Source organism: Parus major, chromosome 1 (genome assembly GCF_001522545.3).
Source record: "Parus major isolate Abel chromosome 1, Parus_major1.1, whole genome shotgun sequence".
NCBI classification, from domain to species: Eukaryota; Metazoa; Chordata; class Aves; order Passeriformes; family Paridae; genus Parus; species Parus major.
In genome coordinates, this window is record NC_031768.1 from 70,098,408 (window position 1) to 70,124,558 (window position 26,151).

At 37.8% G+C, this 26,151-nt stretch overlaps 1 protein-coding gene across 4 annotated transcripts in view; it reads right to left on the reverse strand.

The window, feature by feature from the left end:
* The window catches only part of SGCG (sarcoglycan gamma), a 106,497-nt gene extending 86,801 nt beyond the window's left edge, over positions 1 to 19,696 (reverse strand). For 3 of the 4 annotated variants that reach the window (XM_015627725.3, XM_015627704.3, XM_015627714.3), the window contains exon 1: positions 19,503 to 19,695. The gene's annotated coding sequence lies outside the window, so the exon portion shown is untranslated. Of the gene's footprint in view, positions 1 to 19,502 lie in introns of all 4 variants that reach the window. The other variant, XM_015627734.3, reaches the window with a different exon arrangement.
* Positions 19,697 to 26,151: the final 6,455 nt, after the last annotated feature.

Consider the following 26,151-nt stretch of genomic DNA (forward strand, 5'->3'; position numbering starts at 1 on the left):
ACAAATTAGATGCTTTGAAATGTTTTCAGAAACTAAACCTTTTCATAAATGACTCTATAGTAAACTATAGTAATGCAGGGAATTCCACAGCTATAGAACACTTTCTGCATTACCCATTTTCTTTATAGCAATATGAAATCAAGGTGGAAGCAGAGAAGTATTTTATGGCTGTAAGACAATCATAGAATCTCATACTGACAGACTTAAAGAGGGCCCAAACAGAGAAAACTGTGAATGTGCCTGGACAAAGAAACTGCAGTCAGCCTATAAAGTGAAAGAAGGTATTTACAGAAGTTCTAGAAAAGTTGGGGGGGGGCAGAAATTATATCCTGATGTATCACATCAATCTGCCTGCCAGGGTTCTCTTACTGTCTTCACAGCCATTCAGTATAGGGCTAGAATCTAAGCCCCAATATAAGAACAGTAAAAGAAACAGCAGGACCATACATAGTTACAATATGACTTCATTTTATTTTTTTTAATAACCAGAAAACAAACAGTCCCTTTGGAAAGGATTTAACTTCCTAGAAAAGCTTTTTTTAAAAAAAAGTGAATTCATTGAAATTTCCCAAATTGTAAATAAGAAATTGTTGTCTTCCACTGTCTATAAATATTTTACTTTCCATGTTAGAATTTTATTTGATGAGTAGCTATTGAACTCCATTTGAGATAAAATTTTCTCATATAGTATTTACTTTCCAGCTGCTTCAACTAATTTACAAAAAAATGGAAAAAGTGTAGCATAAAACCAAAGTATTCACTATCTACCCTGCACCTGTCACTGAAGTGGATGACTGTACAGCTTTTTACCACAGGACTTAATTCAAGCCCCAAAAATAAACTCTCTTTTCATCAAGCTCCTGTCTGTGAAACTCTAATTCAGCATTACATATGGGAATTTTCCTATCAGCATTCATAAACACCACACATTGTAGCTAGGAAGAGAAACAAAGCTTATCTCTGATGGTTCTGTTAACGCCATCCAACATCTTCTACAACTTCTCAGCTGAAAGGGCTGTTATATCTCCAATCCCCCTTTTATGCTGATATTCTTGCTTAGCTGCATTTTGAAGCCCCTTCTCATGAATGCAGCTATCAAAACCAAGGGGGGAAGTTTTCCTGACCAGTAACAGTGCTCCTTCCTTGGATAATTCCCAAGTGCATTTAACAAAGGGCGAACTTACCACAAAAGAATGAAGTTTTCCCTTGCAGTGTTCATGGAAGGAGTGCTCTAACCCTAATGTCCAACCAACACTGCACAAGACAGAACATACCTGCTGCCATTTCTGTACCACTGATACCTTCAATCACTTCCTTAGATGCAGAGAATACACAGAAAAAATTGCCTTTTCTACCCCTTTCTTTGATGAGCTCACATAAGTATTCTAACGACAGCAGATGGCATGGCACTACCCAACCTCCAATTAAACAACAGTGAATTGAAAACACAACTGTAGACTTTGAAAATGCTCCTGTGCTTGATATGTGGCTTTACAGCAATATGTCTGAGGTGAGATGTTAAAGAACACAGGTACTGAGGTCACTAAGTACCAGTAAAATCCTACAATGGGTTGGTTTGGGTTGGAGAGGACCATGAATATCACCTAGATCCCACCATGGGCTGGTACCATGTGCCTGGTACCATGAACCGGTATCAGAACCGGTTCCAAACACAGCACCACATATGCGAGGACAAATTGCTACACTGAAACAACAGAACCCACTTCCCACTGTGAGAAAGAAGAGCTAGGGATGCTTTCTGTAAGGCTGAACATCCTTTTTTATGTTGGGCACATAACAATACAGAGCTAACTTCAGAAGCTTAAGGCCAGCAAAGAACACCAAGGGGTTCTTTGTTAATCTCTTTAACGGTATTTTGAGGCAGAAAGGAAAGCATCAAGAAAACATACTGAGTGATTTTCTGTCTTTCAAAAGGACAACATGGCAGCTGGACTAGATGACCAATGGAAGGTCCCTTCTGACTGAAGTATTCTGTTCTAGTCTATTCTAGCATGCCTTGCATTTCCATCACCTGGATTTGCCATTCTACTGTCACTTCACTCAGAGGGTCCTTCTGAAGCTTTTCAATTGATCCTATTTCTAACTTATTTTCAAACTTCAGAGCTCCAAACCCCAACACAGCCCTTTTGATATGTGCTGTCATAGAAAAGACACGTGATGTTCATTGTGCAATATCTGTGTTATGCGGACAGGTCTCAGCACAAACCGTTGCACATCTGCAACGACAATGCAAAAATGTAGCATGTATTTTTACTCTCTGTTTTCCAAGTTTCAGCCATCTGTTTATCCTTTCACAACCCTACTACTTGTGACACAGCTGCTTAGCTTCTTAAATTTCTGGTTTGGGAATATCTTGAAAACTTCCTGAGGAATCAACAAGAGAATTTTTAGTGATGTTATTCTCCACGTGCAGGGACACATGATGTCATACAGCTAGAATGAAATTTAAAACTGGAATTGCTCAAAAGGCTTATCTAAAATTTGAAAGCAAAAATAACTAGCCACATCCCAAGTCAAAATAATTTGCTTTACCTGGTTATTTCATAGCTGCTTTGCCTTCATGAAGCATACTTCAGAAGCTTAATAATTCATCTTCTCAGGATACACGAACAACAAAATCAATGTCAAAAAGCTGCATCTAAAACTTTCAGATGTATCAAAGAAGCAAAATTACAAGCGACAATGCTAAAGACTGACAGAATGCAAAGAAGCTTTTAGTTAGGATCCAATTTTCTGAAAATTAAAGTACAACTATCAAAGGGGTAGCAGTATTAAAATGACGGTTGAAAACTGTCAATTTTTGATAGAAAGATTACTTTTAAAGTGTTAGAAACTAGTCAGATGTTTCTAAGTCAAGTAAGAGCACAGTAACAGCTTAAATGTTCAGGTTTACATGGGATAGATGCACACTAAAATACAAAGAGAAAAGTTTCTAAGAAAAAGCAGCTTGCAGCTTACAGAAAGGCAGAAGAGACTGTCAAAAAAACCAAAATTCCATAGAACTGAAAAACCATGTAATCAGAATTATTAACGTAAAGGAACATGCTACTTAAATCAGGTACGATTAATTTATCTATTTAATGAACCAGTGCAAGGAATTTTGAAATCTATTTTGGCAATCTATGCATGGTGATCTAGGCACAATAAAAAAAGCGGGCAGAAAAAAGGGGGCAGTGATTTTCAGTGTATTCTCAATTTTTTCTAAACCCACATCTTCTATAAGAAGAAATTCTTTAGGACTGATAAAGAAAAAACTAGTGAATACATGCATATAGAAGAGCTCTCTCAATTTCTTTCTTTTAGAAAGACCTTCTAGATCCACCATTTACAGCAATACAGTTTTTTTATTTATTCAAGGTAAACTACAAAAACACAGACAGCTGTTAGACCAGTACAGGTCTAACAGTTAGAAGGCAGAAGACAGAAACCAGTTCTTCCCTTCTTTTTTCCTCCTTCACTTGTAGAGTTTCAGAAAAAAAGCCAACAAAAAAAACCCAATGAAAACAAAAACCCAATCCCAAACCCTCTCCTCCTAACCACCGAAATATGGCTCCTGCCATCATTATCAGGAATACAGACTGTCATTTACCACCAGCTGGCATGCAGGTTATCTTATTTATATGTGTGATCTGAGATAGAATTACTCCAGCCTGCAGCATTTTTCTTTCACTACGCGTGATTCCAGATGTCAAGCCTGGGAAACAGAGTCCAGCTACCAAAATATTGCTTTTATTGCCTCCACAGACTCTGATCACATTTCAGACCATGGCTGGCCAGTGTCCAATGTCCATATGCTAGTCCATCTAATGGGAAGATACCTGGCCAATGACTTCAGACTGAATTACAGTTTGACTTCCAGGGGATGGTAAGAAATTTACCGGATTCTTTGACTAAACTCCTGGTCCAGAGGAAGGAGGGAGAAAAGGACTGGGCCTGACTTCTTTCCCTGTTTTCGTAGGGACTTCCTAGAGTACGAAACTAGTGAAAACATGTCACAGTACAGAATTATTTCAGGGCAAGAGTAAACAGCTCAAAGGCAATGATGCTCCTAGACAGCCCACATGCTAAAATTTTAACCAGATTGAAAAGATAAGGTAGACACATTCCTGGAAATATGTCTAAAAGTCATATACAAAGGCATGACAACAGGCTCTGGTAAGTCTTGAAATACTCAAAGAGAGTAGGAGAATATTTCAGGAAATGTCACTAAAAAGATGATGTTTCCTGTCCTTATGTTCTTTCCTAGGCATTTGTTGTGAGCTACTGTCAAAGACAGACTTTTGGGCAAGATGGAGCTGAGGTATTTCCAAAATTTATCATACATACAGCACTGGAGATAACAGCACCTCTAACACCTCTCAATTCTTCTTTTTTTTATGTTAAGGGGAACAAAGGCATAATTCATTTCTACCTGGAAGAGCTCAAGACTGAGCTATTGTCCCTTCTACTGGCTTCTGTTATCAAATAATAGTTGTCACTCGCAGTGGAGAGCAGGGCTTGAGTGGCACCATCACCATGTAGACTAATATTTTGAGATTGACACGGATGGCATCTCAGTAAAGGTTAAGAATGCTGTACACATCATTAGAACAAGTCTGACCTACACAATGTACAGCTGTTAGAACCACTCAAGGAATCCACAAATCTTCCCTGGCTGTCCACAAATCTCTGTAGACACCTATGCGCTGCAATTGCTAGTTATAAACATTAAGTAGAGAAAGCCACCTAAATAGACTCCATATACTACCCCTAGACAAACGGGAACCTCCCTTGAACATATCCCCTATAAACCTGGTTGTTTTCAATATGGAAGATTTGCAGTTATATTTTCTACAACTGGCCACAAAAAGACTCAGATTTTACTTACTTAGGCTGAAGCCATTATTCAGGTATAAGCTGGGGATTGGCACACTTTAAAGAAAAGTATCATTCTCCTACTCAGTAAGAACAAGTGTCCAGAAAACAGAAGAGCAGGCATCAGATATCCTGGGCTCTAGACAGAAAAATTCAAGACCCAATCCTGATCTCAGCTCAACAGGACAACTAAGTTGAACATTCTGTGTAGCGAGGAATAACACTTGATGAAATCAAACATACAAAGAATCACCCTTCACAAGACAGCAGTTTTTTTTCAAACTTCATAGTATAATAGGATCACAGATGCCAAATTACAACAATTCATGTTAGCTTGTGAAGCTGTATTCCATAAACCAAGATAACCCTATATAAGCACTCTGAGATCACAGCTTCACTAGCGGTGAAGTTACAGTGACATCACATCTAGGCATTTACTACAAACTGATGGCTTGCATAAATAGCACAACACATTCAAGAGATAAAGCAGCTCAAGAACAAGGAAACCTATGCTGTGAAAATCCCAAATCTTCTGAAGTAGCTTCTTACACCATCTACACTCCTGTTTATATGCAGCAGGAATGCAACCTATCTTTCTGAAGAGTCTCAGGCTTGGGAAGAACAGACATGAGCCAGTACCCACTAATCACCTCAAGGGACAGATGTAGTCAGTGGACACACTTTCCTCCGAAGTCTTTTTCTGATTATGCTACAATGTCCCCGGTTATTATTCTCTCTTATATCTAAATCTATTATTCTTTGCTGCACAATGATCTAACATGAAACACACTGGCTTGAGACTGAACCTATCTAACATTAATCTCCAGTTAAGGCATTCTCTGCTAAGGTGAAGTAGTATGCTTCCACAGCTAGTAACTTTCTGAATTTGGTTTCCCACCTCCCTGTCGCTTTTTTAGTCTATAATCAAAAACATGGCTAGGTCATCTACAACTTTTTCCAAGTTACATTAAATAAAATTCAGGACTTTCCTGTGTAAAACAACTCCTTTGCTTCTGCTCTGGAGACAGAATTTTGAACTTTTAAAATTTATAGTCATTGCACTATTTTACATTAACTGCATGTGCACTATACACAGTCATAAATTATTTTAAAGCTCTATTGCACAGTAGATCATATTCAGTATTGGTAAATGCCTCCCAAAATATTCCTAGTAAGAAATACCCCTCAGAAAAGGAATACCTTGCTAGTTGTTGTGAACAGGTAAGCCCTCTTTATAAGACTGTATTTGGTCTTATGCATTTTAGAAGTTTGTATGCAAAGTTCAATGTTACAAACATCATTTCCTTTTTGATAATCTAAGAAGAATTAGATTAAATTTCACTTGTTTTTACTCAGCATGCAGTGGGTAAATTGCAATTATTTAAAAAACTTTCAAGAACTTAAAGAAACACAGTCCATATATACAATGTAAATTCTTAAAATAAAATCCTGAACATAATCAGTTAAAATACATCAGTATGAAGAAACTTACATTCATTTGGTCATGACCCATAATTTTTCAGAACGGTAACTTGGGCATGTGAGGTATTTGCAAAGATCACGAATTCTCCTACTAAGATTTAGCATTTTACCTGTCCTTGACATTTGCTAATATTTATGATCTCTTATTACCTATGCATGTGTCCTGTACTCATAGTATTTTAAACAGGTGGGATACATTTTAAGAATAGCAATATTCCAAACATCTAATACTTACAAATCTATAGGATTTGTAATAAGATTGACTTTCAATGAACTTCAAAACAGAATTTGTCTTTTTGCCTATGCAACATGTGCTACATATCTGCTTTTACAATTTCTTATAAAGTGCATTAGCAGCATATGACAACAACTCACTTCATATTTAGCCTTCTCTCAGCTATCCCCTTTTACAGAGAATTTTCAGTGCCAGGCTATTAACTAATTTTAACAGCAACAGCAGCCCAATCCACTTCTGGTACTTTATTTTTCAGAATCCTTGGGACAAAAAACAAGGAACAAGGACTATACTGGAGAAGTATACTGCCCTTCTGATGGTGGCACATTTCCAGTGAGCTGATTTCCAAAGGACCAAACAGTCTACTTCCAGTCACAGTGGCAAATGCAATCTCATGCCAAAGCAGAATCCATAAATTTTCAGAAAAAAAATAGTGACTGGCACTGGGCAACCACAACAGAATGATCCACAGCCTTTCCCCACTGGCTCACAAAGATCTTTATGAAAAGATCAGGAGTAGGGCAGCTAATCACATGTTTTTGAGAGCAGCAGCTCACTCCAGACTACTTGGAGTAGCACACAAAGTGTACAGTGAATACAGAATAAGCCTAATATTTCTCACTTGGGGAAAACTTTTTTAAAAATTACTTTTAAGATTTTATTTTCAGCAATATAAGGGGGAAATACAGGCCCAAGCAGTTTGGTAAATGCCCTCCCCTTGTCCAGTTACTGTGACCTTGTTTGTTACTTACAAAGGAAAACAAAGATATGGTATTTTTGTTTGAAATGCCTGCTAGGATTGCTTTTGATTAGTAAATTAAATGCAAGGTCAAGCTGCTTTAGCAACAAGGAGTTTTGATAAGGTGCTCCCATGGTTGTGTTACAAAAACATGATGACCTCAATGTTACTATGAACTCAGGCTTAATGAAAATGTGAAAAAATGATTTGTGTAACCAGGAAATATTACATAATCAGAGTGTATCAGCAAGTCTAGCTGAGAAATAAATATGCAGATGTAATACAAAAAAAAGTGTATATGTATAGATCTTTATGTATACACATAACAAAATTAGGGGGGTTCCTGGAAATTTATTCTGAGGTTTATGTTTACTTATCTTAAAGTGAAGAAGTGAAACAAGACAATAGGAAGGTCTTGTAATAAAACATAACAGCTTTTATTCCAGTTATAAAAATGTTCATTCTGCCATCTATCTGCTGAGGTAAGCCTGAGATTTCTCATTAAAATTTCAGCATGGCTGGTCATAAAAAAAATAAAAAAGTAGGAATAGTTAAAAAAAGATAATTGGATTCTTACATGATTGCAGTATAGTCTGACACCTCTAAGTAAGGCTATACCTTCTGTGACTGAACAAAAGGTTACCTGGCATGGGATGTGTCGCCTGTCACTAAATAAGCTATGAGATTTATTCACTTGGAAAGTTGGGCCCTATTTAGTCTGTTATTTACAGAAGCTAGAACATTATGATTTTATTATAAAATTAGACAAATAAGTAGAGTACCACTCCTCACTAACACATTATTCTAGCTACATAAAATATGTATTAAATTTGGTATTAAAATGTAAGACAAATATCCTGAGGCACTCCTAATGGCACAAAATGGTGTTGTTACTTCCAGAAACAAAATTGAGCTATTCAAGAACAGTAAGTTACCGGCACCACAGCTTTAATTATATTGTTTAATCCTGTGAAGAAGCACAAATGAGCAAAATGTCCTCTTTGTCTGTTCAGTCACTTCTGTGATGGTAAAAGTCCAAAGATCTCTTAGTGGGATAGACAATAATTCGATAATGAAGATGATGGAGAACACTTACATAAAAATTAGAACTATCAAACTCATTAAAACAAACCTCATGGTTTCTTCTGACAAATATGATAAGAAAGACAATGTATACTAACAACACTAATGGCTCCTCGGGAAGTCTTTCTTGAAGCTCAAGAAAACTCATATCAATAATGTTTCCCCTGTATTTTGCTTAAAACTAATCTGTCATCATCTCCTGGAACTGCTTCTAGACAAATCTTTCACTAGGATAATCAAAATTTCCTCTCTTCTTTTTCCTTCCAGTTCCCAGAGCTCACTATGGAATTTTGCTATGCAATAAGGCCACATAGCTTTTTACTGGACTTTCAAAATTCAGTATGCTTATGCTCAGGTGGAAAGGAAGAGTCATGTATACTAAAAAGAAGTGATAAGATTGTTTTATAGGAGGTAAGCAGCATGAAGAAATAGGAATAACATGCAAAAAAGAAACCAAGAAATACAATAAGAGAAGCAAACAAAATAAAAGGGACTGAGAAAGGGTGGAGACAACAAAAACTATCTGCTGCAGTGAAGCACAGAATAGAGAGCAACAGGAGTGTCCCATCAAAAAATAGCCTGATGTCCAGTATTTCATAGTATAGATGGAAAGTACTTGCTGCTACCAATTCTTGTAAGCTTAGAGAAGTTTCCACTTCCTTTAAGAAATTAAGGGATTTGAAATAGAAGCTAGCTCATTTACATGATTTTATAATGAGTAGACACAAATGCTGAAATTTCAACACTGCTTAACAAAACTCAGTAGTACTACTTCAAAACTGGAAAGTAATGAAAATTGCCTTGCTTATAACAAGTCAGAGTTAGCACTAAAGTATTAATCTGAAGTATCACCAAACTTATTTCATTCTCAACTGAGTAGTGAATATTGTAAGACTCAACTACTGTGAAACATAAATTATTTTGCTAAGTTTGTAGCAGGAAACTCACTTCTGTCTACTCACAGGAAATCGAATCCTACTATTTCCTGGAGACAAAAGCATTCAACTACTTCTACTTAAACATTCTGTTGGATTAGCATCTGAGAACTTTGTAATGTTCGTAAATATTGTAAATGCAATTTTCATACAGAATCATAATAACTCAAACATTTGACTCTCAGAGATTATTTTTAAAGATTATTTATAATGAAATACTAAACAATGCAAGAAAAAAAGTAAAACTTTTCCATTTATAGCTGGTCTACAACAATTCAAAGTCTAGTTTTAGAACTTCTTACTACACTTTTCACAATAATGCAAGGATTTCTCAGCCCAGGGAAGTCCTTAAATATAAATTATCAGAATAGAGAACATATCAGATCAAAGTTTAAAATATAGTGACAAATACATATGCTCAGAAATAGAGAACTTTGTATCAGTTGTTTAATTAGTTCTTGTGATTAACTCTTTGAAGATTTCTCTTCAAATAAAGTCATGTGTATTAGTGTCCTGGTGCCACTCACCAAAACTTTGTCAGTAACAATAAGTACAGTGCACACATCTCCCCACAGCACTGTGCTTCCTGCATCTAACAATTATATTGGCAGCACAGTCACAGCCATTTCCACATTAGGTGCTGGAACCCAGATTCCTGCATGTATCTGCACATTCTCCTATGCAGACAGCAATCCCTGTCAATATGATTATCTCCAATTTGCTACTGTATTATATAAATCTTTTGGGATGTACTGGTGTCCAAAGCCAGGCTGGATGGGGCTTTGAGAAACATTATGTAGTGGCTGGTGTCCCTGCCTGTGGCAGGGGGTTGGAACTGAATGATCTTTAAGATCCCTTCCAACCCAAACAATTTCAAGGTTCTCTTCTGTGATATAAAGACTTCCTTCCATGTTGCAGGACACTTACTTCACATACTGGAAGAGTATACCATTTCCCAGAACTGTTACCAGAAAATTATTATTATTTTAATACCCATTATAAGTAGACAAATGAAACTACTTTGAGTACCTTTCAGACTTACATTTGTTTTCATGCTATCATTGACATATAGTTTCAGTTAAAGAGTCTCATTTGTTTCTGTCAACTGATTTTAAAGAATAATTATCTAGTGTAAGGCTAGGAAAAAAAAAAGAGAGTAATTTCTTTCCATTCAAATCATCCTGTTTCTGCAATCTATTGTAACTATTGAAGATATCACCAGTTGTCCCTGTTCCTCATGCAGTACCAATTGATTTCTTATGACAAAGGCCTGGAGCGTGTCAATTTTATATCATGATTTTTTTTTTTCCCCCATCCTAGACTGTGACCATCACAGACCTAGACTGTGAAAAAGCATAATTCACATACTTAATACCAAATGAGTTTACATCTAAAACTAACAGGAAGAAAAGACATGCTGGCATCTCCTTTAGAATAATGTCTTCAATAATAAGCTATTCAAAAGGATGAACAGAAAGAATTAATTAATTTGCCAGACTTTTCCAAAGTCAGCTATCAGGAGATTTGTATCAGCATTGGGCTACTTCTAGGTGATGTCTTTTCTGTTGCAGCTGAATGCAGAGACAGCTTGTTACTACAACCAACTTCAGTCAAGCTGCTTATTGTCAGGTATGCGCTTTCTTCTTTTTTCACAATTGCCAATAAAGTAGAAAAAGTATGATTGCTGATGGTTTTAGTTAACTTACTACTTTCATGAAGGCATTGTATTTGCAGAATACTGCCACAACTCATTAGTAAGAGATAGAAAAGTCACAGAGTAGTTCAACATGCCTAGATAAATTCAAGTGCCAAGAAGTAATCCTGTGCTAACTGGTAAATATATATTAACTTTTTAAAAAATGTTTTGCCACATGAATAAGAAAAGATTGCCTGGAAAAATAAATGAATTGTAGACATAGCTGTAAGGTAAATGTGTAGTGAACTCAACCAAAAGTGTATTCCCATACCTCAACTAAATTTTCCAAAACCTTATGGAGCTGCAATTAAAATAAAAACAGGATTTTACATACAGCCATGTAAAAATTATTTTAGTCTAGTCACTTCTGCCGTTAATTATGATTTTCTGCACACTCTGCAAAAAGACTCCTTGAGTCCATGCTCATCATTTACACAGTGGGCTGAAAGCTGCAGTACTCATGGGAGAGACTGACCCTGATCAGAGATTATAGCTGAAAATGACAGTGCAATCAATAAACCCTAATGATAGATAGATGAGAAGCAGATTTCACAGATGGCCTTAACTCTTGGGTATTTGCATGAGGTGCTGATTTCTGGATAGGCATGGACCTTGAAGTAAGCCTGTCAGCCAAGAGTGGATACAGCAAATATCTGCTGGAAATGCGGGGTGGAAAAATGGCAAAATTTCCTGCACTTGCTCACCAGCTTGATGATAGGACTAAAGAAAATACATGAGACAGTATGCATGTCCAAAAATTATTATCTGACAGTGTAATGTCTTCAATCACTGTTGCATTCATCACAGATAAAGATCTGGCATGCTCAAAGACATATGTGCAGACATAGGTGCCAACTATACAAGCAACCTAAGACAAGAATTCACTGGCATGTTTAGGCACACTTGCATTTTTTGTTGGAACAGAGGACTGAATGGATTTGTTATAAGCATATTTTTGGACTCAGTTGACCAAACAAAAACAATGGATGCTTAGTTTGGGTTACTGATTCAACTGGCTGCAAGTTAACCTACTATTTAAACACCAAACAACAACAGCAACAAAAAACCAAAAACAAACCCACAAAAATATCAGAATACAGCCCTTGACAAAAATTGTCATAATTAAAACAATTTCAAAATATTCCAAGGAATTCAGTACGTGTAGTGCATGAGACATTATATAACAGTAGAAACCCCAAAAAAATATTAAGGCATGTCTTAGTGAGATTACCACAAAACACTCCCAAAACTGAGAACAGTTTGGCAATCATTAGGTTTAACTAGTCGATAAAAGATATACAGCACCATACTTAAGAGGGATGGATGCTTCCTTTTAGCAGAGATATTTCATTTGTCTCGGATTTAAGATTAACCTTCACTAATGGGAATAAGAAAGCATTGACAGTGAAAAGTTGCTTACAATATTCCTTTCTTATTGTATTGCTTAAACACTAGTGTTTAAAAAAATACATGCAATCCCTATTCTTGGCGAATCTAAAAAGGGTCTGGGAAGGCAACATACAAGCTGGACAAAGAGCAGAATCATACATATATCCTAATTACACAGTATTAAGAACTCAATAACCCATGTTGATGGGTTACTGCAGACACTTCAGAAGTAGCATAATGACTTCCCCTAAAAAGGCAGGCCTGATGAGACTGCTATATAGCTCTAAGCCATCAGTCAACTGTGCTGTTAAGAAGACAGAATATGCTAACAAAAAGGTATTATTAAAGAAGTTAAAAAATACCTTTTCCTATAAATGCATATAGTTTTCTTGAAGCCCTGTTAATTTGGTTGGAGGACGGGCACAAACTTTCACTGCTGATCTAAGTAAAGCTGACTTTACTTTTCCATTGAGAAATTAGAAATCAAAATTTCAGTGACCTCAAGTCTCGTGTATCCTAAACATGCAATGTTCAAATGTAACATGAAGCCACCTGTACTCCTTAAAATGAACTATTTTTAGTTCCATTTCCAATTTCTTAATGTATTCCCTTGCAATAGAATCAATAAAGACCTGTGCAATACTCTAATATTGCTGTAGCTTTCAAAGTTATGTTCAGTTGCATCAAGAACTGCAGCACGTCTGAAATAATCTGAAATAATCTCTTGGAACAGAGAAAGTCCTTAGGTAAAAGACCTTGGGTAAATTGTTGCAAAACTTGACTGAAATTTCATGGTAATTCCACCCTTGAAAAAGGCATGATGAGCGAGTGTACTATCCCCTAAAGCAGAAATTATTTTTTTTTTCTTCTTCTTTTTAAAGTGTATTCAAACCAAGTAGTAACACAACTTAACGTGACTATTAAGCTCAACGGTGTAATAAGTGAATCAGACCATCTAAATTTAATACTGTAACTTTCTCTACACAGCCTGAACAAGAAGAAAGCATTAAATGTTCTAGAATTAAAACACCGTAATTGACAAGATGATTTAATTAGACTACAGTAGAAGGCTCTCTGAAGGCTAGCTGTCCTGTGTCACTCACTGAAACTGTGTCAGTAACAATAAGTAAAGACAGTGCACACATCTTCCCATAGCACTGTGCTTCCTGCATCTAACTATTATATTGGCAGAACAGTCACAGCCATTTCCACACTAGTTGTTGAAACTCAGATTGCTGCATATATTCCTGTGCATTTCTCTATGCAGATCGCAATTCCTAGCCATGAATATGATTACCTACAATAATATAGAGGCTTCTGAATGATCCCTAACTCTTTTGGGACATTCAGATGGGGCTTTGTACAACCTGGTGTAGTAAGAGGTGTTCCTGCCCATGGCAGGGGTTTGGAACTGGATGATCTTTAAGGTCCCTTCCAACCCAAGCCATTCTACAACACTGTAACTTCTGGGAGGATCTTGCATTAGCCAGTCAGTGAACTAGGGGAAGAAGATCCCATTGCCTAAAGGTTTGGTAAGCTCATCACATTCCTTAAAAGATCCTGAGAAGACATCTTGACTTCCTTCCAGATCCATGAAGAACATAGCTCATCCAAGAATGATTCAAGAAAACAACTTCTTGACAGAAGTAATATGACCTTGCACTTCAGATGAGAAAGTAACTCTGACCATTGCCAAGACACAGTAAGTGGTTTACTAAAAACTGAACCTTCTTTCTAAATAATAGAAGGCTTCAGAACCCAGGGTTAGTTCCAATAACAAGAAGGAGGAGGAGGAAGAGGAAGAATGTCTCTGGACTTCCACAATGGCTGCTATTGCAGTCTTTTTAGGACTGGCTACAATTTTTTTTTTCTCTAATTATCTGGGAAGGTCTTTTTTTGAGAATGGGTTGAGAGACTCCAGTGAAATTTATTTAATCAGATCTTTCCATTTTGTTTCTCTCTCCTTTGTTGTTTAAGTACTTCAAAATTTTGAAGTCAGCAATGGGAAAGGACTGAGTCCTTTTTATTTACGTGCATATGCACCTCTACATGTAAAAAATATTGCTGTCTTCAAATCTCTGAGCAAAATCTTCACTGCCTGAGAAAGTGTTGCATCCAAGAAAATCAAATCAGGGAACCAGTATCATGCTATAATTTTTCACATACAACATTTTTCTCAGATAATGTTGTATATTAGTTTACAATTCTTCATTAGCAAGTAAATAATTTGGGAAAACTGACAGTTACGAACAGTAATTCCTTGCTTCTGAAAGCAAATAAATTGATGGTTTAGAATCAACTTATATATGTTATTATGTCATTTTTAGATTAATGAATGGGGTTCTCAGCATACATTGAGCAATTTCTTGAATCTTGGAACTTTTTCCTCAAAACTCCTATTCAAAAAGCCATCTACTTTTCCACAACATAGAAAACAATGTTTTTACATTATCTTTGATAAAAGCAAAGGTGTTCAATATACGAAATCCAAATTCCATAGTACAATTCTTAGAAAACAGAAAGAAGCTATCTCTCCAGATTTATACAGACATGATATTATGAAGTTTTCAGAATTATTTATAATAAATACATCCTCAGAAGTATAGAATAGTTAATGCACAACCACAAGCCAGGAATTTATTTAGGTACTTTTCTATGACTCACATATATCGAAGTTTCCAAAAGTAATTCTTCAATTTCAGAAGCTGATACATGTAATGTGACTTGACAGCAATATCGACAAATATATTAATTTGGAACATCACAGTGACTCAATTCAGTGAAGTGGAAAAAAAATAATTAGATGTTCAGAATCGCTTTGTTAAACCTAAGACTCTACATATTCATAGAAAACTGGCAAATATAACATCAAATTTCATATTATGGCAATTTCATAAAAGACTGTTAGGGTTTTCAATGCCATACACCCCTAATAGAAAATCAGTTTTCATAACACTATTTTAGTTTTCCTTGAATGTTTTCATAAACATGTATAAATGTGAAACTTGAATGATAAAAATTATCTAAGACATACTAGTTAATCAAACAGCTCAATAATTTGATATATTATTCCCCATTACTTGGTGACTAAAGTTACTTACTACAAGTAATTGTCAGGAACTAAAATGCAAAACTAGCACTTCTATCACCTTGTTCATTTTCATGAGGTTTGTGTACAGCATTTTAATTACAAATAGTATACATGATACGACTGCAAGGGACACTGCCTAGGAGTATTTTGACCTGACATTCTGGTAAAGGTATTTGATTGCTCAGTAAAACTATTGTACTAAAAATAATTTCTAGATTAAAAGGGACTTTCTTTCCTTTAAAGCTGGGATATTTTGCAACAAAACCTTTCTTAAACCAATACATACTTACTGCTTTGGACTTCATAGTAGTTTCTAAAAGACAATAATACCCATATTGACACATTCTTATAATACCTATGGACTGAAACTCATTAGACTGGTTAATTAAGAAAACAGGTTACATTACCATATTAAGAGAAGGCTCCCCTAGTCTTTCCTGATAGATATTAATCACTTTATTAATAATAGAAGTGAAAAAGTATCGTTTTTACATCTAAGCATGACATTAGACCACGGAGATCTAGAAGCTAGGACTAGAAATCTTGGTTCAGGACAAAATCTCAGAATAACGAGTTAGAATAATCATGTTAAACTGAAAACATGATCTAGGAGAAAATTAAGATTCAATTAAAGAATGTAAATAGTTTAACTAAAAATTATCAACTGAGAAAATACTGGATGAGGACACACAGTATGTAGCTATTCTGGTATTTGGTGGTTAGAGTTACCATGAATAAAAATGATCAGCAATATCATATTCTTGCATAAAAGACAACACACTACATGAACTGAAGCTAATCTTTACAGTTTACTTGTTGGTAAGGCTACAGCTGTTCCTTACAGAACATTCTCTACCTATGGAATAAAGGAAGAAATTATGAGGAATTCAGCTGAACTTTCAGTTGAGAGGAAACCAATACCCAGAATGTGCAGGCAAAGTAAAAGCTCATTCTGCAGGAATATTACCTGTTTGTTGTGACCAGAAGGAATCCTTTCCCTAAATCTAGCCCTGTCTTTTTACAGATTTATCATATGTACTTCTCAGTGCCTGGGAAATGAATTTGTAACTAAGATGCAATTTTCTTAAGCCATTTCACTTTTTATCAGTTCCTTGCTTCTGTAAAAACACTAAACACAGTTAACTAGTTTCACAATGATTTTATCTACTCCAACCACACCAGATGGGTTTAGCAACGAAGTAAAAAGTTTTCTATCATGGTTCAAGAGATGCCTTTAAATATAGCAGCACAAAGCCTGTAAACAAAACTATAAGGAAAAAAAGCTGCACGTGCAACCACAGTTCTCAGATAAAAGCAAATATCTCACCTGTTTTTTCATGTACACTTTTATTAAAAATCCTCAAGGTATGCACTACCTTCAAAAGCAGTAATTTTGTTTTTAGAGCAAATGTTTGTGTTAGAAACCAAACAAACAGACCTACCCACCCCAACAAATAAAAAAACCTCACAGCTAATAAAATCCCAAATTCTCAATTCCCCCTTTACATAACTTCCAACACTTCCATACCTTACTGGTATTTTATAGGCCCCCCTCCCCTCACCTGGCCATTTGCATTGCTTAAGATACACTGTAAAAGAACATTTGTTGAACACCCAGACACATTTAAGCTTCTGACTCCTAACATGAGCTCAGCTTTTGATAGCAATCCCTATACACCAATACACAATTTGGACATGTTATCAGAACGATATTAGCAAACAAACCATTTTGCTTCAGTATATTATATCCATATTCTACCTCTGCATAGTTACAGTACCAGTACTTCTGTGAATTTAACTAAGATGCTGATACGAATAAAATTAATTCAAGTATCTGGTTACAGAATTGAGCACTAAATCCATAGGTTTCTAAATATTAAAACTATACTAAAAATCCTAAGTTAGACCCAACATCACTACATCAATTCATCCTTACATCTTAGTTACATCCTAGCAGTGATTTTACAAGCAATACATTCACCTCCATGAAAAAAATAAAACACATTGAAAAGTTTGTCAGACAGTTCAGAATGACATCTCCTTTTAATACACTATACATGCTCGCTCCTATGCAAACCAAGTTTTAACTGTCATGCTGTCAAGAAAAATGATAATTCCCTAGTCATATCTTATCTTTTTGAGGAAGTAAGAACTACAGAACATTTTACAATAGAAAGTTGTATCATATGTTTAATAAAACCTGCTGCTTGCATGAAAGCCCAGAGAGACGTTGTATTTGAATCTGACAATAAAAAAGAAAAAAATCAAAAAACCCAACCAGTGAACAAAATGCAGAAAAGTGGGAAGCATTTCAAGTTTTATACATGTCTATTCTATTTCTTCAGTTCTCTCTCAGCCTAATGCAATATAAAAGTCCATTAATAAAAGCCTAAACACATGTAAAGAAATCTTAGAGCTGCATTGGGTCATTAACTGTGATAGACCTTCTTAAAGGATATATTCATGTGCCTATTAAAAAAAGTCCCAACCTGGAAATCACCTTAAGTATGGTGCTTTATCAATGTTCAACAATCAGGCATCACCTGTAGCAACAGATTTACATTTCAAAATCTAGTCTGCTTTTGAATGCTCCCCTAAATCTGGTTTCAAATGTGTTAGATTATAATCTAACCAAACAAAAAAAAAACCCAAACCAAAAAGCTACTCATACTTCTTTGATCTAATGAAATTAGGTTCATTGCACTTCAGTTTTTTCTTCAGATTTTGCAACAAATATTGTAGAATTACCTTTGTATTTGAAAATTTGTAAGTAAAACAGAACTGCAGCTGATAGTTAAGGTAGGCTATAACCAAGCAAGTTAGTGCAGAACATTCTCTGCAAGGGGAAACTGCCTCATTTGAGACAGCTTGGATCTTTCCACTCTCAGTGCATTTGAAATGTACACATCTTTGTTCAGGCTGGGAGGGAAGGAGGCTTCCTAAGGTACAGATGTTTTGATTATTTTTCTTTAAAGGGGTTACCATTGTTGTTTTATTGCTTTGCAGCAAAGGTACCTAGAACCTCCGTGTGGAACTCTGTTCACTTTTTATTCTTAAAGTTACCTCAGAAGAACTAAGCAAACTATTCGAGTTTGTCCTTTATATAAATTATGAGCAAATGGGAAAGAAAATAATTGCAAAGCATTAAAACTGGGATATGATCTCCAGCCGAGTTATGATGAGTCACACATTTCACTAAAAGTTTCTGCTTAATCCACAAACGCTCAGTTAAAAAGCCCCAGCGAGATGTGAACCAAAAAGAGCAGCAGTTGCATTTACTGTTACGTCATACAACATAACAAACCCAGTGAAGTCTCAGGCATTCTGCTGTGCGTCTCTTTCTGGTAAGACTTTGCTTTATTTGTTTTTCCTAAATATATCTAAACTGACACAAGAAGGTAGGTAAATTTCACAGAAGAGCAAGATGAAGCCAGTAAAGATGCCGACACTGCACTTGCAAGGATACTCGATCCTACTCCTTTGCAACAAACCGGAGTGAAGACAACGCCGGAGTGAGACAAGTTTGAGCGAACTGCTGGCAGCACCGCTCCTGCCACCCGGGGGGAAGCTGCGGCACCCACTGCCCGCGGCAGCACAGACAGGCTGCTTCTCCCCGGCCACGCTCCCGTCCCGCGGTGATCCCCTCCCGCTTCTCCCTGCTCCTCAGCCCGCTGGAAACTTTCTCCGGGGCGCGGCCCGGCCGCTGACACCAGTGCCGAGCCGCTGCGGCCGCGGGATGCCGGGGCCGCACTCCCGGCGGGCAGGCACACCTCGGGGCACAGCCCGGGCCACCGGAGCGCCAAGCGGCTCCTGCCGAACACACCCACCCATGTGGCACCCTACACCGCGGCTGCTCCCCGCCCGCCCTTCGCCCCTCGGCCGGACGGCAGGACAACTTTCCAGGGGACGCTTGCCCTCTCCCGGCACGGGAAGAGTGTCGGCTCGGTTCGGGCCGGGCAGGCGTGTGGGGCGCTTACCTGGCGTCCCCGCTCGGCTGCAGGGCACGGCAGCGTCCCCGCGGTCCCCTTCATGCCCAAGGGGCTGCCTTGCCCGCACACTCGTCCTCATCCAGCTTCCTGCCCGCGGGCTGCGCCTCCTTCCCTCGCCCTGGCGGGGCGGGCGCCGCTCTCGCGGTCTCGCCGGCGCGGCAGGGAGGGAAGGAGGAACGGAGGGACGGGCTCCAGGAGGAGGAGGAGGAGGAGGCGAGCAGGGGGCGGGAGATGAGCTGTGCCCTCCCTCTCTCCGCCCCAGCAGCTGAGTGGACAGAGGGCAGCAGCGGACGGGCCGAGCTCCCCGGCCGTGGGGAGCGCCGGGGCTACCCCGGTCTCTGCTGCACCGCGTCCTGCCGTGGTCCCCGGCTCTGGCGGACAGGGCAGGTCAGGGCTCGGCTCGGCGGTGCCTCTGGAGGGCGCCCCGATCCCAAAGCTCTGCGCTTCATCGGAGCGAGCCGGCTCCAGGGTCGGCGGCTTGGCCGGGCTGGGCTGGGCCGGACTGGGCCCGCGGCCGGGGATGGAGTTTGGGGCCGGCCTCAGGGTGGGACGGACGGGCTGAGGAGGATTCGGGATGTGTGGTAGGAGCCGGGACAGGACAGATGTGATGGAGAGCACAAAAGGAGCTGGGGGAGGATGCCGGAGGAGGTTTGCGCAGTTCAGGAGAAGAAAAAGGGATCGGGGAGGAAAAGAGGGGAAACTGACTGAGACAAAGAAGAAGGGTGACGTGCGGGTTGGGAAGATGAATGATAAAAACATTTTTTCCTGATAAATTTTGCAGAAAGGGTATTCAGAAAGGCAGGGAGGATTGAATACCAATAACCAAAGTTATCTCACTGATAACTGAGAGAAGAAAAGGAAAGGAGAGGATTGTCGGGCAGCAAAGGGGGAAATATGTCCTGTAAGTCGACAAAGGCAAGTTTTGGGAAGATGAAGAGACTAAGGAAATAAGGATTCCGAGGAAGCCAGAATTTTACTGGACTTGGCAGGAAATACATGTGAAACTTAGATGATGGGTATGGAGAAGTTTAGCGCCTTATCCTAGAGGTTAGAAAAATGAGTCACTGAGGAAGTGATTTTAACTTAGAGGGGATTTTAATTAGGGAAAATATTCCCAAGTGAAAGCATTGGAAAAGTAGGGAATAAACACTGCAGGAATTTCTTGGCAAGAAGGAACTCTGAGATCAAAAGAACAATTCCCAGCCTGAAACAGCTAGTGCATCTGGGGAGAACACACAAACTTCTTGGTTGAAAGGTGTGGGAGTGTTGCTTCTATATGGGATAGAAATCACCCTGTCCAGAAACTTCTTCTGTAAGAATTGTGCAGTGTATCTTAGCATTTTCTGGAAAAATGTGCCATCCCACATGGGTAGTGGAGAGTTGGATTCAAGCTCTCCAAACAAAACTCACATTTACAACCAGTATAGCAAAGTGGATCCTGACCAGCCAGGACCAGCAGTAAAAGCAGTATTCCATACAGACTTGATACCATCCTAGTCCTTGGAGATCTGAACTGAGCTTTAACATTTAGCCAGCCCAGTATGGAGAATGTATGGACATGCAGACTCACTGCCTTCAGTGTTTACTGACTGGAAGTTCATGCTACTGAACTGAGCTTCCCAGGAATGTCTGCTGCCCCTCCTGGAAAATTACTTGAGATATGATGGGATACAAAATGGGATATGTGAAACTGGAGTAGAAATTACTGTGTGTACACTGAAATGTGTTGTTGAAAAAGGAGGTATCCTAGCCTGCTTTGGGGTAGGGCTATGTAATCTATATCTTTCCCTTTGTTTTTCTCTCTTTGCTTTTCTTCCTCCCCTTTATTGTGCAGAATCTTTCTTCTTGTGGCTCATCAGTCCTACCACTGTAATTACATCTAACACTAATTTTACGTATTTTATGTATATAGAAATTTTTATGGGAGTTGTTACCTGAGATCTAGTGGATGTTACATCTCTTACATAGAAATGGTGTGCCGGTCTGGACTTCCAGATGCTGTTGTAGTATTGGACAAAATAATGATGGTTAAAAATGAATGTTTAGCTGGTTGTTCATAGGAGTTGGAAGTTCTCTGTCAGTTACCTGTGGAGCTGCTGCTCAGAACTGGTGAAAATCTTGTATATATGAAGCAATGTGAGATCAGCATTTTCAAGTTATTTCTGAGCTTTGTCATCCACCCCCCCCCCTTTTTTTTTTTTGTGATCATTATGAGGACCTGTAGCTAATTAAGAAATCTTTTGTGAAAGGTCGCTGTCATAGGTGCTTGCTGGTATTTGGTACCAGTTTGTATTGTGTGTAACAAATCTCTTCTAGTTCCTTGAACTGTTATGTGTCTGAGTTTGAGTTAAAGTACTGCAAGTTATTGTCCTGGATAAACAAGCAAGTTTCATCAAAATCAGTGGAAAATTCAGTCACTTTCTTAAAAGTATCTACTTGTTAGCAAATTCTGTGCTTGTTAACATAATCCATAATGTACAAGGATTTTTAAATCCAAAGTATAGTTTAAAAATTATCGGTATGGGTAAAATCCTAACAGTATGCTTTAATCACTGGGACAGCATTAGAATTTGATATGTTGATCACCTAGATTCAATGGTACTAATAACTTGTGCATAAGAATCTATTCCACAGAAAATGAAATATTGTATTATGGTTAACAGCTATAAACTCCCTGAAGAACACACATTTATTTTGAGTGACTCTCCATTTTCTTTTTGAAGACAGATTGCTTGTATAGTGGAATAAGCAGTGAGTGAGATATAAATGTAAGGATATTTGGGTTTTTAAGAGCTGTCTAATATGTTGATCAGTTCAGGTTTGTGGCATTTATACCATCATGTAAACAGTTGAGTTCACCTTCTCCTCCCTCACCTGTCCCAACCCCCCCATCCACCCCTCACTGGCCATGTTGCTTATGTCTTTTTTTGGATTGCTACTCAGCTATGACAGAAGCTAAACAGCTTTCCTAATAAAGAAGCTCAAGGTCAGAGTTGGGAATAGCTCATACTGACGGCATGGATCCATCTGTACTCAGCTGGTTCATAGCAGCTTAGTCATCGTTCTCCAAAGACGCAGCCTTTGGGTTATGCTGTGACTTCCACAGTGCTGTCATGTGCCATGTAAATGTTAATCTGCCAGCATAGCAGATTAGCATTTACATGTTAATCTACCCTTCAAAAACTGTATATTGGACTGGGAAATAGCCCACTTGTCTCTGGGAGGTCTCTGTGGCTCATGCTACAAATCCTATGCTCTGGTTTGCGCACTTAAAAAAAAAAGCAATGATGCCCCCCAAGAAAAAAACAACAAACCAAACAAAAAAACCCAAAATCTAATAACAAAACAAAAAAACCCAACAAACCCTAGAGTTCTTAATATTTTCAGGGATTATGCCTGAGTGGTCAGCTTCCTTCTGAGAAAAAAATCTTAGGTGGTTTTATGAGGCCATCTCCCTGGACATCACCCAACTGTGTAAATTCAAGTCTGAAAAATGCAAGGTGGGTTGGCCTAAAGGATCCAAAAGCTTTTCTGTGGCTATGTGTCATATGACCTGCTTTTTCTGTGAGCACCTATACAAAACATAAAGCAAGCCCTTGACAACATATTAAAGAAATACAGGCCTTTATCTAAGTTCCATGGGCAGGTATTGGTAATAGTTTCCCTCTTGAAATCCAAGGATAGAATGACAAGGTGATTCTACATTCAGACTCAGTGTCCATGAAAAGAACCCAGCCTAGGTATAAGATCCAGAGGACTGGAACCCATGGGCAACCTTCAGTTGTGAAGTGCACTTTGTTTCTTATAACCCTGAGCTCCTGAGAAATTCATGCTCCTGAAATGAGAATTTCATGTTCCTCTTCAGCTCTTCTGTTGTGACATTTTATTCCTCATACTGTATCTGGAATCCATGGTTGTGTCTCAAAGTTGTTTATGCTCTTTATATAGCAAACAAAAAGTATCCTTAGCATTCTGAAGATTGAAGACTTTTTGCTACTCCTATTAACTCTACAGACACTTAGGCAATAAAATCAGGATTCATTTATAAACAGGTCTGCAGCCTTTTCTGGTGCCTTCTCCACTGAGGGGCCCCAGAGTGTAGGTATTGGTTCAGTCCAAGGCTCCTATCAATGCAAACCTGCTAGATCCAACTTGCTACATTCCAAGAAGAAACACAGGCAGTATAGTTTCCTTGGTCATTTCTGGCAGGTAGTTTTTTGCATGCCTTCTTTGTCTCCTTTTTTCACTTAACCCCTCTTAAGATTTTTTTCCTCCTATATTTGAATGTACTCTTTCAACAATTTCTTGCTTCAATGCAATTTTACTGTAATTAATTCAGACTACACGTTTTGCTTGTCTTTTTGTACCCTTTAGATCTGACCAATATGAATGCACTGTTAGCAGAATGAACACAATTTTCATTTCTACCAGTTCTGTACCTATTTATATTGTATTATTTTCTTCTCAGTTGCTAGTTTATCTCTTTTTTTCCCCTCTGTTTGTGGAGAAAGGAGTAAAATAATTAGATTTTAAATGCCATATTGCACTCCTAAATAAGGTATTAGTCATTAAAAATAACCTTTTATTATGACCCATTTTGTCACAAAATGTATTGTAGTTCATACGTTGTCCCTAAGTAAAATTTTTAACCATTTTTTTTATAATTTATTTTTTAATACTACCTGCTTAAACCAAATCAGTCAGTGATTCAACGTAGTTGGATAAGTGTTTTGGTAGTGTCATGGTAAAGGTTGTTCATAAGCATGAAACTGTTATTGTAAAGCATTTGTAGTAGGGTGGCAAGTGCTTGAAAAGTAATTGTCTCACAGTGATGTATGGTAAAATTGTGTACTATATTTAAACTGGTCAAATACAACAACTAAGACTTATCTTTTTCTTTTTTTAAAAAATGGGATTGTTTCCTGTAATTATTAGTATCTCTTTCTGTAGTCATACAGAGGATGGATCTGAGTCATACAAAGGATGGATCTCTGCTGTAGGTATTCTAACAGTGGTTATAAGCAAGCTCTTTAAAATCCTTCTGAAAAAGGGCTTTAGAATATGGTTAACAGGGGTTTTCTGCTTTACATTTGTTCTGGTTTTACTTCTTCTATCTAAATTATCCTATATCTCTTGCCAAATTGCTATCAACATGCATGCGGCATAACAATTTTATTTTCAAATCTTTACTGTCAGCTGAATAATGTCCTTTCATGACACTATCTATGGAAATGTGAATTCCTTGGAGGCTTTGTAATAGTAATCAGTACTTTTGAAATTTCTTTTGTGCTCTTATTCAGACTTTAGCAAGAATGTCATACAGCCCTGAAGAGGAATCATTTCGTTGAGCCACTAGTTCTTGTGTCATCTAGATGAATTCATGCTCACTGTACGTCTTTTAAATGTACCAAGTAATGGTAATAATAAATCTGGTGCTTCAGCTATGTTACTACACTGAAATGTTATTTTACATCATTCTTTTACTGCACGCTAGTTGTGCTGGAATTACCTCAGCCAACACATCTTATATCTATCATAAAATTTTAAGCTTGGTTTATATCAGTATGTGTATCTTTGTTTTATTTCTTGCTTTTAAGAATATGGATAACACACGTCCCAATAAGGAGCACAAGGAAAGTAAATAACAATAAAGAAATAAAATATTGCTAATTACAACCATCCGTATAGAGCCAAATTAATACATAGTAGTATTATCATGAATAGGCCATGAATTCTATCCTATTTGTTGGCTGTTAGGAATGTATACTACTCACTTCAGCTTTTGTGCTGGGTATATATTCAGTTATATATGTGGTTAAATATTTACAGCATGGACCATTACTTTATGTACAGTAATGCATAGAGAAGTCCTTTAATAGTACCTATAGATCAAACCATTTAGAGTAGTCCATGAGAATCAGTGTCAGGTCTTATCCCACAATCTCACACGTGAGAATGATGTGCCCTGTTTGCTGTGCCATTGCTTCTGTCCCGACTCAAAAAGGAAAAATTTGGACTGTTACGAAATCCCCAAATAATTTAGAGCCTTTCAGAATTGCTTGTTCCCAAATAAAGTGACTTTCCCCTTCAGTCTTGAGGCTACAATGATATTTGAAACTCTATTTTTCTACGAGAAGTTAGTGACAGAGTGTACCCCAAATTGTCCCCTATCTGCTTATAGAAGAATTTCTGCTCTATGTTCTTACAGAAGTTCAGAAAGATTCTGAAGTTAGATTCTGGTGTGGCAGATCACTTGGGACTCCTAAAGGAATACAGGATGTTCTGAGAACCCTCAGTCCTGTGTTTCTGCTGTTCTGAAACACAATGAAGAGACACAGATAATTTCGCACTGAAAAGGAGGGAATTATAGCAAATGGCAGCCAGAATAAAATAGCTACTTTAGAGTTGTGGCTACCTTTGCAAAATTGAAGCCCAGTCTCATGAATTCAGGAATGGTAATTGAGATGAAATAGTCACGAAGAAAGGCACTATTAAATCATAGAATTCTTTAGCATATTTTCTCAGTTAAAAAAAGGAAAAAAAGTATCTCAGCCTTTATTTTAGTATTAAACATATTTTTTCTCAAACAAAATACAGGCTTGTATTATGGCTTTGAAAAGGATGACAAAATAGATCC